The sequence below is a fragment of the Rhinoderma darwinii genome, chromosome 2 (assembly GCF_050947455.1).
Source record: "Rhinoderma darwinii isolate aRhiDar2 chromosome 2, aRhiDar2.hap1, whole genome shotgun sequence".
Classification (NCBI taxonomy): Eukaryota; Metazoa; Chordata; class Amphibia; order Anura; family Rhinodermatidae; genus Rhinoderma; species Rhinoderma darwinii.
Genome location: NC_134688.1, coordinates 193,010,602 through 193,024,580, shown reverse-complemented (window position 1 = coordinate 193,024,580; position 13,979 = coordinate 193,010,602). Strand labels below are relative to the sequence as shown.

General features: G+C 45.4%; 1 long non-coding RNA gene across 1 annotated transcript; it reads right to left on the bottom strand.

Annotated features, from left to right (window-relative positions):
- Positions 1-213: 213 nt before the first annotated feature.
- LOC142740915 (uncharacterized) lies at positions 214-13,198 on the bottom strand. Its single transcript, XR_012880916.1, has 2 exons — positions 13,024-13,198; positions 214-417 (listed from the first exon to the last, which is right to left on the bottom strand). It is a non-coding gene; the product is annotated as an uncharacterized LOC142740915 (long non-coding RNA).
- Between the last annotated feature and the right edge of the window lie 781 nt (positions 13,199-13,979).

The window sequence follows — 13,979 nt, the reverse complement described above, 5'->3', positions numbered from 1 at the left end:
CTTAAAATAAGGCAGAAATATAAAATACAGACAAAATAGCACAGGGTGAATTATCTTGTCTTCTACTAGCAAATCAGAGAAATGATCATGTATACTGAAAACAACAGATAATAACAGTTTCTTGCTTCATGAAGAATATATTTTAGTGTTCCCTTTGCACTCTGCACTAAACTACTTTTTTTATATACAGGGCTGTAAAAAAGTATTTGCCACTTCTAAATGCCCATTTTTATTATATATTTTTCACAATGATTGGCTTCTGATCTCCAACTTTTTAACAAAAATGGGTCATGAATAAATGGCTCGTGGTACTGAACCTTAAAACTGCACCTTTATGAATGTACATCATGGGATTAAAGGCTTTGCAATCAAGCAGGATCAGGTCGGCTGCCAAACAGTCAGAGACAGCTAGACACCCTGAGGAGAAGACAGAAATGGTATATTTTAACTTCTCCATTTTAGCATATACAGCACTCTATTGCCTACATGGCAGAAATTTTATTTTTTAGCAGACCTAGCTTCACCTGTGACTCGGGCGCTTATGGAGGCTTAACAGTATTTTCTGACCTCATAAAGGACATATTTTGTTTAAAAAAATATATACAATAATTTCTTTAAAAAAAAATAATTGGAAACCAGGGACAGGATGAGGGATGGGCGAGAGTAGGCGACCGCCTAGATGCCATCTCGCAGTGAGGGAGGGGCATGATTTTTTTTATTGAAAATAGAATAAAAAGGAATCTCTTGTGACACTCCCTTCTCAGGCCAATGGAATCACTCAACCAATGAGTGCTTCCATCGTCCTGAAAGAGGAGAGAAGTGCTCATTGATAGAGGAGGACCGGGGAGCATTGAGCATGGCTGGCATAACTCACCACTCCTCGCTCCCTGGTCATCTTCTTGTCCACGCACCTTTCTTCACCCCGGTCTTCTTCTGGTCCCAGCACCTGTATTTTCCCCAATATTTTTCTGTCCAACGTCATGGCATAGTGTGCAGCGATGCACAAAGGGTCCTGATGCGAACCAGCGCCAGAATGTGTGCACCACAGCACACTTCATCCTGACGCTGGATAGAAGAAGACTGGGGACTGGTGAGTAGATAGCACCAATGGCGGATTATAATATTGGCGTTTCGGGCGGTCGCCCGGTGCCCGAGGCTGCCAGGGGGCCCATCGCAGCCCGAACCGCACACTATCTTAAAAAACTATGCAGCGCTGCTAGCTGCCACCGTTGCCCGCTTCCAACCGAATCTGCGGCTGCAGGACGCAGATTCAGTTGGGTTGAATGCTGGAGCCTCGATCCAGCATTCACTCTGCCGTGAGCGGCTCGGTGCAGGCAGGCGCGATGTAGTGACGTCATCGCGCCTGCCTGCACGGAGTCACTCACAGCACAGTGCAGAGGAGGAGAAGCATCGCATCCCCCACCGTCGTGGGAACCGGGATAGGTAAGCAATTATGTTTTTTTTATTTATTAGGTACGTACATATGGGGCATTATGCTGTGTCAGCTATGGGGCATTATGCTGTGTCAGCTATGGGGCATTATACTGTGTCAGCTATGGGGCATTATACTGTGTCAGCTATGGGGCATTATACTGTGTCAGCTATGGGGCATTATACTGTGTCAGCTATGGGGGCATTATACTGTGTCAGCTATGGGGCATTATACTGTGTCAGCTATGGGGCATTATACTGTGTCAGCTATGGGGCATTATACTGTGTCAGCTATGGGGCATTATACTGTGTCAGCTATGGGGGCATTATACTGTGTCAGCTATGGGGCATTATACTGTGTCAGCTATGGGGCATTATACTGTGTCAGCTATGGGGCATTATACTGTGTCAGCTATGGGGCATTATGCTGTGTCAGCTATGGGGCATTATGCTGTGTCCTCTATGGGGCATTATGCTGTGTCCTCTATGGGGCATTATACTGTGTCAGCTATGGGGCATTATACTGTGTCGCAGCTATGGGGGCATTATACTGTGTCAGCTATGGGGCATTATACTGTGTCAGCTATGGGGCATTATACTGTGTCAGCTATGGGGCATTATACTGTGTCACATCTATGGGGGCATTATACTGTGTCGCAGCTATGGAGGCATTATACTGTGTCACAGCTATGGGGGCATTATACTGTGTAGAGGCAGCTATGAAGGGCATTATACTGCGGGGGCAGCTATGGGTGGCAATATACTGTGGGGGGCAGCTACGGGGGACATTATGTGTCACATCTATGGGGGCATTATACTGTGTCGCAGCTATGGAGGCATTATACTGTGTCGCGGCTATGGGGGCATTATACTGTGTCGCGGCTATGGGGGCATTATACTGTGTCGCAGCTATGGGGCATTATACTGTGTAGAGGCAGCTATGGGGGCATTATACTGTGTCACAGCTATGGGGGCATTATACTGTGTAGAGGCAGCTATGAAGGGCATTATACTGCGGGGGCAGCTATGGGTGGCAATATACTGTGGGGGGCAGCTACGGGGGACATTATACTGAGCAATTACAAGAGCTGCAGGTCCAAGGGGGGAGACGCTGTGTAGCACTATATACGAGGGGGGATTGTTGTATAGCACTATATAGAAGGGAGCGCTGTGTATCACTATATCTAAGGGAGATTGCTGTGTAGCACTATATACAAGAGGGGGAGGGCTATGTGACGCTATTTACAGAGGGGGAGGACTGTGTAGCGCTATTTACAGGGGGCTGTGTGTAATGCTATCTACAGTGTTTGACACAATTATATTCAGGGGCGCAGTCTATGGTGCTATAATATTTAGGGGCACAGTGTTTGTACTATTTTATTCAGGGGCGCAGTGTTTTGTGCTATTATATTTAGGGGCACAGTGTGTGGCACCACGATAATATTATCTTTGTTTATAGGTGTGGAAATGTTGGAAGTGAGGAGCCAAAGACATCTGAGTGGCAAATTCTGCAGAAATGGGTCATGGCCGGGAAAAGTCGTCATGAAGTCTGGACTGGATGGAGAAGAGGAAAAAAACTACGTCGTCACCTGTGAGTCACTAGATTTATAGACAATCTGTCATCTCTACTGACATGTTTATTATAGGAAATCCTTGTATTTCACAAAGTCTTTGTGCAGTCCAGGACTGATAGACAAATAAGTGTTACTATTCCCCTTGTCAGGAGAATGTGTCCCTACATGGTGCGATACTGTCAGCGATGGTTGGAGACTGTCAGTATGTGGGGACACAGCCTTTTGACAAGGGGAGTAATAACACCCATTGTTAATGTCTGGACAAAAAGGAAGTGTTAACAATAGTTACAGGGCGGTGGTGGAGAAGGGGGGCCCAACTATGGGTAACAGCCCAGGGCCCATGGTCTACTTAATCCGCCACTGGATAGCACCCAGCACCTCTCCCATGCTCACTGTACGCTTTTGCAAACCCCTAACCCAGCTCCACTGCTGAGTAGTTCACCAACATTTCATCCACTTAGGATTCTATGCTGGGCAAAGCTGCACTCATGGAAGTCACCAGGCACCTTCCTCAAGCCAATAGCTCACTAAAACATCTTGCCTTTTAAAATATAAATTCACTAAAATCACTAACCTATTTATCTATGGCTAACGCAAAAAAATGCAATTTTTTTTGCTTCAATCCATCATTCTGAGAAGATGCAATTTTATATCATAAGTAACAATGACTGACCTATATGTTCCTGAGCCCCAAAGAAAAGCAACATTTATACTTATGAAGTGCTTGCAGACAGAAAACAAATGCCTTATCTGAACATTATGGAGTCTTATTAATTTTGGGGTTCTGGTCTGGGGTCTGAATAATTTAGAGTTCTAGGGGTCTGCATTAATTTAGGGCTCTGGTCTGGGGTATGAATTAATTTAGGGGTCTGGTATCGGGTCTGATTTATTTTGCGGTCTGGTCAGCTCATTTATCGGGAGAAGTCATCATAATGGTCTGCGTCGGAAGGAGAAGAAAAATAAAAAGATAACGACTCCATTCTGAGAAGACGTCACCTGTGAGTTTCTGGATATAATTTTTTTGTATTCTGTCTGTGACTGCGTCAGATCAGTAGTGTATTCTCTTGTATAGTCTGCAGCGTGATGATAATAATCTGCAGACTACTTTTGAAGAACTGGTATTTGGTCACTAAATGTTCACTCTTAGTGGTAGCGTTCACTTGTCCCTGATTTAGGGGTAGGGGGGTGCGCAATTTACCTAATCTGCCTGGGGCACCAAAATACTGTACCTTATTCCGGCCCCGATAGAAACAAAAAGCACAGAAAGAAACATACACTGCTAATCCACACTAGCTTACCCCAATCACTCAAAACTATTGTAATGACAGGAATAGGGAAACAGACAAGTGAGCCCTAATCTACCTTCCACTCAGTCCCTGCCTACTTGCAACGACCCACCCTAGGCGACGGGGTACAACTGGGCGACGGTCCCTACACTCAGTAAGTGCACGACAGACAACCAGACAAGGAAACACAGAACAAAGGGAAACGGGGCAGTTGCCCACGGCAACACCGTGAGCAACAAGAGTAGTAAACGAGCCGAGTCAAACCAGGAGAGTACTAGGTGCCAAATGCAGAGCAGGAGAGTAGTGAACAAGCCAAGTCAAACCAGGAGTGTATGAGGTACCAAACGCAGAGCAGAAGAGTAGTCAGTAAGCCAGGGTCAATACGAAGCAGGGACAAGTAGTTCAAGAAGCTGCAGCAGGGCCAGGAAACCAACAGAGAAGAGTCACAAGCAAGGAGGAACAGGAAAGGCAGGTATAAATAGACAGAGGGCGGGAGCTAGCTCCGTCTGGCCAGGCTGTGATAGGCTCTCCCACTCCTAAGCCTGCCATCCTGAGTGGTGGAAGATGGAGTCAGTCTCACAGACATAGAAGCAGGTGCAGACTGATTACCTATGGGCGTGGATACAGAAGCTGTGCCTGGCAGATCCTTAACAGTACCCCCCCTTTTATGAGGGGCCACCGGACCCTTTCTAGATGGACCTGGTTTATTGGGGAAACGAAGGTGGAACCTCCTGACCAATACCCCAGCGTGAACATCCCGGGCGGGTACCCAAGTCCTCTCCTCAGGCCCGTATCCTCTCCAATGGACCAGGTACTGGAGGGAGCCTTGGACCATCTTGCTGTACACAATCTTGGCCACCTTGAATTCTACCCCCTCAGGGGTGAGAAAGGGGACAGGAGGTTTCCTCGAGGGAGCCAAGGACGGGGAGCAGCGTTTAAGGAGGGAGGCATGAAACAAGTCGTGTACTCGAAAAGATGGTGGCAATTCCAGTCGGAAGGAGACAGGATTGAGGACTTCAATGACCTTGTACGGCCCTACAAACCGGGGAGCAAACTTCTTGGACGGGACTTTAAGGCGCAAGTTCTTTGACGATAGCCACACCAGATCCCCGACCATAAACAAGGGGTTAGCAGAACGTCTTCTATCTGCCTGAGTTTTTTGTATGCTCTGGGACGCCTCTAGGTTCTTCTGAACCTGGGCCCAGACTGTGCACAGTTCCCGATGAACGACCTCTACCTCGGGATTGTTGGAACTACCAGGTGAAACGGAGGAGAACCGTGGATTAAACCCAAAATTACAGAAAAAGGGGGAGACTCCTGACGAGTTACTGACCCGGTTATTAAGGGAAAATTCAGCGAGGGGAATGAATGAGACCCAATCATATTGACAGTCAGAGATAAAACACCTTAAATATTGTTCTAGAGACTGATTAGTCCTCTCGGTTTGGCCATTAGTTTCAGGATGGAAGGCAGAGGAGAAGGACAGATCAATCTCCAACTTTTTACAGAAGGCTCGCCAAAACAAAGAAACAAATTGTACCCCTCTGTCAGAAACAATATTGACAGGGACCCCATGGAGACGCAGGATGTGTTTGACAAACAAGGTAGCTAACGTCTTAGCATTGGGTAGTTTTTTGAGGGGCACAAAGTGGCACATCTTACTGAAGCGGTCTACTACAACCCACACCACCGACTTGCCTTGAGATGGAGGCAAATCGGTGATAAAATCCATGGAGATATGGGTCCAAAGTCTCTGGGGAATGGGCAAAGAACGTAGTAAGCCCGCTGGTCGGGACCTGGGAGTCTTGGACCAAGCACAAACCTCACAAGCGGCGACGTAGGCCTTAACGTCTTTAGGCAACCCAGGCCACCAATAGTTTCTGGCAATGAGGTGCTTGGTACCCAGGATGCCTGGATGACCAGATAGTGCGGAGTCATGATTTTCCCTAAGTACCCTTAGCCGGAATTGCAGGGGAACAAACAGCTTGTTCTCAGGAAGGTTCCCGGGAGCTGAACCTTGATCAGCAGCAATTTCAGAGACTAAATCAGAATCAATAGAGGAAATGATTATACCTGGAGGCAAAATACAAGCAGGATCTTCCTCCGAAGGAGGGCTGGCCATGAAGCTACGCGACAGTGCATCAGCCTTAATATTTTTAGACCCAGCCCTATAGGTAACCAAAAAATGTAATCTGGTAAAAAATAACGCCCATCGAGCTTGTCTCGGGGTTAGCCTCCGTTCAGATTCTAGGAAAACCAGATTCTTGTGGTCGGTAAGGACCGTTACCTGGTGCCTAGCCCCCTCCAGGAAGTGGCGCCACTCTTCAAATGCCCATTTAATGGCTAAGAGTTCGCGGTTGCCAATATCATAGTTACTCTCAGTGGGCGAAAACTTCCTGGAGAAGTAGGCACAGGGACGGAGATGGGTGAGGGACCTGGTACCCTGGGTCAAGACAGCCCCCACTCCCACCTAGGATGTGTCAACCTCCACGATAAATGGCTCCATTTGGTTGGGCTGAACCAGCACCGGGGCCGAGATAAAGCACTTCTTAAGGACCTCAAAAGCCTAGACAGCCTCAGGAGGCCAGTGGAGGAGATCAGCACCTTTGCGAGTGAGGTCCGTAAGAGGCTTAGCGATGACCGAGAAGTTAGCAATAAATCTCCTGTAATAATTAGCGAACCCCAAGAAGCACTGTAACGCCTTCAGGGAGGCAGGTTGGATCCATTCCGCCACAGCCTGGACCTTGGCGGGGTCCATGCGGAATTCATGAGGAGTGAGGATTTGACCCAAAAATGGTATCTCCTGGACCCCAAACACACATTTTTCGGTTTTAGAAAACAGTTTGTTTTCCCGAAGGACCTGGAGCACCTTCCTGACATGCTCAATGTGGGAGGACCAGTCCTTGGAAAACACAAGTATGTCATCAAGGTACACTACAAGAAATACCACCAGGTAATCTCTTAAAATCTCATTTATGAAATTCTGGAAGACCGCGGGAGCATTACACAACCCAAAGGGCATGACGAGGTATTCGAAATGACCTTCGGGCGTGTTAAACGCAGTCTTCCATCTATCCCCTTCTCTGACTCGGATAAGGTTATAAGCCCCCCGAAGGTCAAACTTAGAGAACCATTGGGCCCCCTGAACTTGATTGAAGAGATCAGGAATCAAAGGAAGGGGATACTGGTTCCTTACAGTGACCTTATTCAAGTTACGGTAGTCAATGCATGGCCTAAGACCACCATTCTTCTTCCCTACGAAGAAGAAGCCAGCACCTACCGGAGAAGTAGAGGGGCGAATGTAACCCTTGGCCAGGCATTCCTGGATATACTCTCTCATGGCTTCACGTTCGCGACAAGAGAGATTAAATATCCTACCCTTAGGGAGCTTAGCTCCTGGTACCAAATCGATAGCGCAATAGTATTCTCTATGAGGAGGTAACACTTCGGAGGCCTCCTTAGAAAAAACATCAGCGAAGTCCTGAACAAACTCAGGTAGCGTGTTCACCTCCTCAGGGGGAGAAATAGAATTAACAGAAAAACATGACGTCAAGCATTCATTACCCCATTTTGTAAGATCCCCAGTATTCCAGTCAAACGTGGGATTATGCAACTGCAACCAGGGAAGGCCTAAAACCAAATTGGACGATAATCCCTGCATCAACAGTACAGAGCACTGCTCCAAATGCATGGAGCCAACAAGGAGTTCAAAAACAGGGGTATGCTGTGTAAAATAACCATTAGCAAGAGGAGTGGAGTCGATACCCACTACCGGGACAGGTTTAGGCAAATCAATCAAAGGCATAGCTAGAGACATAGCAAATTCCACAGACGTGATATTAGCAGACGACCCTGAATCCATGAAGGCACTGCCGGTAGCAGACCTACCACCAAAAGAGACCTGAAAGGGAAGCAAGATTTTATTACGTTTCATATTTACGGGAAATACCTGTGGGCCCCAGTGACCTTCCCGATGATCACTTAGGCGCGGAAGTTTTCCGGCTGCTTATTCTTACGCCTAGGACAGGTGTTCACTTGATGCTTGTCATCCCCACAATAGAAGCAGAGACCATTCTTCCTGCGGAACTCTCTACATTGTTGGGGGGACACGGAGGCCCCGAGTTGCATAGGTACCTCCGAGTCTTCCGTGGAAGAACGAAGCAACGGAACCTCGGGAGGCATCATGGGGGAGTCAGAGGAGAAAACACATAAACGTTCAAGTTGTCGTTCCCTGAGACGTCGGTCAAGTCGTACCGCTAAAGCCATAACCTGGTCTAGGGAGTCAGAAGAGGGATAGCTAACTAGCAGGTCTTTCAGGGCGTTCGACAGACCCAACCTAAACTGGCACCTTAAGGCAGGGTCATTCCACCGAGAAGCTACGCACCACTTCCTAAAGTCAGAGCAATACTCTTACCCTGACGTAAGGTCACCAGCTGACTCTCGACAAAGGCAGTCCTGTCAGTCTCGTCATAAATGAGTCCGAGAGCAGAAAAGAAAAGATCAACGGAGGAAAGTTCAGGGGCGTCAGGAGCCAAGGAGAAGGCCCATTCTTGGGGCCCTTCCTGGAGCCGGGACATAATTATACCCACCCGCTGGCTCTCAGAACCTGAGGAGTGGGGCTTTAAACGAAAATATAGCCTACAACTCTCCCGAAAGGAGAGAAATGTCTTCCGGTCCCCTGAGAACCGGTCAGGCAACTTGAGGTGGGGTTCAAGAGGTGAGGTGAGGGGCACTACCATGGTAGCATCAGGCTGGTTGACCCTCTGAGCCAGGGCCTGGACCTGTAGGGAGAGACCCTGCATTTGCTGAACCAGGGTCTCAAAGGGGTCCATAGTTGTGTGAGGGACCAGGGTAGAGTAGGTATATGGGCTTGTGATTATGTAATGACAGGGATAGGGAAACAGACAAGTGAGCCCTAATCTACCCGCCACTCAGTCCCTGCCTACTTGCAACGACCCGCCCTAGGCGACGGGGTACAACTGGGCGACACTCAGTAAGTGCACGACAGACAACCAGACAAGGAAACACAGAAGAAAGGGAAACGGGGCAGTTGCCCACGGCAACACCGTGAGCAACAAGAGTAGTAAACGAGCCGAGTCAAACCAAGAGAGTACGAGGTGCCAAACGCAGAGCAGGAGAGTAGTGAACAAGCCGAGTCAAAACAGGAGTGTACGAGGTACCAAACGCAGAGCAGAAGAGTAGTCAGTAAGCCAGGGTCAATACGAAGCAGGGACAAGTAGTTCAAGAAGATGCAGCAGGGCCAGGAAACCAACAGAGAAGAGTCACAAGCAAGGAGGAACAGGAAAGGCAGGTATAAATAGACAGAGGGCGGGAGCTAGCTCTATCTGGCCAGGCTGTGATAGGCTCTCCCACTCCTAAGCCTGCCATCCTGAGTGGTGGAAGATGGAGTCAGTCTCACAGACATAGAAGCAGGTGCAGACTGATTACCTATGGGCGTGGATACAGAAGCTGTGCCTGGAAGATCCTTGAGGCTGGGTTCACACGACCACATTAACGTCCGTAATGGACGGACGTATTTCGGCCGGATGTCCCGGACAGAACTCAGTGCAGGGAGCCGGGCTCCTAGCATCATAGTTATGTACGATGCTAGGAGCCCCTGCCTCTCTGCAGGACAACTGTCCCGTACTGTAATCATGTTTTCAGTACGGGACAGTAGTTCCACGGAGAGGCAGGGACTCCTAGCATCGTACATAACTATGATGCTAGGAGCCCGGCTCCCTGCACTGAGTTCGGTCCGGGACTTGCGGCCGAAATACGTCCGTCCATTACGGACGTTAATGTGGTCGTGTGAACCCAGCCTAACAACTATACATACAGTTAAAGATTTCTACATATGCACAATGACTGAAATAAAAATAGAGAATCCAATTTAATAAAGAAATAGAAATGAGAAAAATAAATTTTGCTTTTATACAATTTACCTCTTAAAAAATATAAAAATATTATTACTATAAAAATGGTATAAAAACATCTGGGGGAAATAATCCAACAAATATAAAATGGAGGACCGCATCTGTCTGCTCACTGAAGAATATTGAGGCTGCATCAAAATTGCACTGAAATTATCAGGAAGGAGGCCAAAAGCCAATTTGAAACAAATATCTGGCTTAATCTGGCACTTTTGCATGCTGTGACAGTGAAATTGGGCCCAGAATGCTCCTTAATCAAGAACAGAATTGCGCCACATTTTTATTGGGGGGAAGGGATGTATGGGATGCACAGGGAAACATATCTACTAATGGTCCTGGCTAGGTTATAGTGGTTAATTCCCATTTCTTGCATTTCTAATTGAATCTTCCATAAACACGAAGTAGTGTCTTGACGTTTTACACATATAAAGAAGTTTTTTTGGGCTTTTCCATGTTAGTCAATCAATATTGTTAAAATCCATGCAACTCTTGAAGAATCTTTTGACGAAAAGAGAACTAAAGCTTGATATATGCTTATATTCATATATTGATATATCCTTTGTTGGAAAATGTTATGATTTTTTTATGCACTTATGTGTAATACAGTGAAGGAAATAAGTATTTGATCCCTTGCTGATTTTGTAAGTTTGCCCACTGTCAAAGACATGAACAGTCTAGAATTTTTAGGCTAGGTTAATTTTACCAGTGAGAGATAGATTATATATAAAAAAAAAAAAGAAAATCACATAGTCAAAATTATATATATTTATTTGCATTGTGCACAGAGAAATAAGTATTTGATCCCCTACCAACCATTAAGAGTTCAGCCTCCTCCAGACCAGTTACACGCTCCAAATCAACTTGGTGCCTGCATTAAAGACAGCTGTCTTAAATGGTCACCTGTATAAAAGACTCCTGTCCACAGACTCAATTAATCAGTCTGACTCTAACCTCTACAACATGGGCAAGACCAAAGAGCTTTCTAAGGATGTCAGGGACAAGATCATAGACCTGCACAAGGCTGGAATGGGCTACAAAACCATAAGTAAGACACTGGGTGAGAAGGAGACAACTGTTGGTGCAATAGTAAGAAAATGGAAGACATACAAAATGACTGTCAATCGACATCGATCTGGGGCTCCATGCAAAATCTCACCATTTTGCACAGAGAAATAAGTATTTGATCCCTTTGGCAAACAAGACTTAATACTTGGTGGCAAAACCCTTGTTGGCAAGCACAGCAGTCAGACATTTTTTGTAGTTGATGATGAGGTTTGCACACATGTTAGATGGAATTTTGGCCCACTCCTCTTTGCAGATCATCTGTAAATCATTAAGATTTCGAGGCTGTCGCTTGACAACTCGGATCTTCAGCTCCCTCCATAAGTTTTCAATGGGATTAAGGTCTGGAGACTGGCTAGGCCACTCCATGACCTTAATGTGCTTCTTTTTGAGCCACTCCTTTGTTGCCTTGGCTGTATGTTTCGGGTCATTGTCGTGCTGGAAGACCCAGCCACGAGTCATTTTTAATGTCCTGGTGGAGGGAAGGAGGTTGTCACTCAGGATTTGACGGTACATGGCTCCATACATTCTCCCATTGATGCGGTAAAGTAGTCCTGTGCCCTTAGCAGAGAAACACCCCCAAAAGATAATGTTTCCACCTCCATGCTTGACAGTGGGGACGGTGTTCTTTGGGTCATAGGCAGCATTTCTCTTCCTCCAAACACGGCGAGTTGAGTTAATGCCAAAGAGCTCAATTTTAATCTCATCTAACCACAGCACCTTCTCCCAATCACTCTCAGAATCATCCAGATGTTCATTTGCAAACTTCAGACGGATACCCCACGAGGTGAGATTTTGCATGGAGCCCCAGATCGATGTCGATTGACAGTCATTTTGTATGTCTTCCATTTTCTTACTATTGCACCAACAGTTGTCTCCTTCTCACCCAGCGTCTTACTTATGGTTTTGTAGCCCATTCCAGCCTTGTGCAGGTCTATGATCTTGTCCCTGACATCCTTAGAAAGCTCTTTGGTCTTGCCCATGTTGTAGAGGTTAGAGTCAGACTGATTAATTGAGTCTGTGGACAGGAGTCTTTTATACAGGTGACCATTTAAGACAGCTGTCTTTAATGCAGGCACCAAGTTGATTTGGAGCGTGTAACTGGTCTGGAGGAGGCTGAACTCTTAATGGTTGGTAGGGGATCAAATACTTATTTCTCTGTGCACAATGCAAATAAATATATATAATTTTGACTATGTGATTTTCTTTTTTTTTTTTTATATAATCTATCTCTCACTGGTAAAATTAACCTAGCCTAAAAATTCTAGACTGTTCATGACTTTGACAGTGGGCAAACTTACAAAATCAGCAAGGGATCAAATACTTATTTCCTTCACTGTACATACGCTATTTATATTATAATTCTGTACACTATTCAGGCACATATATGTTCATCATCTTTATTACTTTAATATATTTTTTGTATCAATATTCATATTTATTCACATTTATATATTTAGCACAAATATTATAATATCACTGTATATAATATAGTGTTCATACACTGTGGTCTTGTGCTGTGTTTTTTGTTTTTTACTTTTGGCACCCCCCTTTTTTATTTTTATTTATATATATATTTTTCACTGCATCAATTGTTTGGTTTTGTACTTATTTTCCTTGCAAATGCATTATGTAGTTCTGATGGTTACTACACTTTGATGTGGATTTTCTTTATCAACATTAACGTCATCAATACTGTATTGCACACATGTATTGTAAACTACCATTGGGAAAATTTACCTTAACTGCAATCTTGTGGTCTCTGCTCACTGTGTCGCTTTGTGATTGGTGCGTTGTGACCGACCTCCGTTTCGTCGCTCATGGCGTGTCGGACTCTGGACTCACGTGACAGTGTCTGTTGACGCGGTGACGTGTATCTGGCTCCGGCCCCTCGTGACCGACGCTTCCGGTGGTGCAGCCATTTTACTCTCCAGGACGAAGCGACCGGTAACTATACAGTGAGGTAAACATACTTAGAATGGAGTATTTTTCACCTGACGCATGTTCTTGTAATTAGCCAGTCCCCATTTAAATATGGTGAGTTCATTGTTCAACGCCACCTCCAGACAAAGGCATTAGCACCGAAACGCGCGTTGGGGCGGAGGTTCGCTGTCTTTCTTCCTGCATTCATCATGGGTATGATATATCCCTTTGATATGCCTCTGTATTCTTTTGTATAATTGCTTTCCTCCACGTTCATATGGACTTAATACATGTTTCACTTCTATTTGTATTCTTTGTGCTTATGTAGCACATTGTTATATGCATATATGGTCTCTTCATTTCAGTCTATACCAAAACTTTTTGGAAGGCGTGTCATTGGTACAATTTTGTACTCTTTGTTTATTTGTTAGATGCACAGCTTATTGTCCTTCTTATCTGCTGTTTTATGGATTCCTCATTTTATTTATTCTCTTTTATCATGTAAGTCAATAAAGTACTTTTCTATTTTTGCATATTCCCTTGTCTTCTTAGCATCTGTCTTTTCTAGGTTATACATATAAAGAAGTGTCAGATTTGATAGCTTATCATTGTGGAAGAAGATATAGGATGTCAGTTATATTGCACAAAAATATGCTGATAATGCCTAACAAAATAAAATATATCCCAGATAATAAGTCATTCCTTAGGAAATGGATTTCAGATACAGAGAACCATCTTCCTTGACATACTGTACAACACACAGCTCCTTGCAC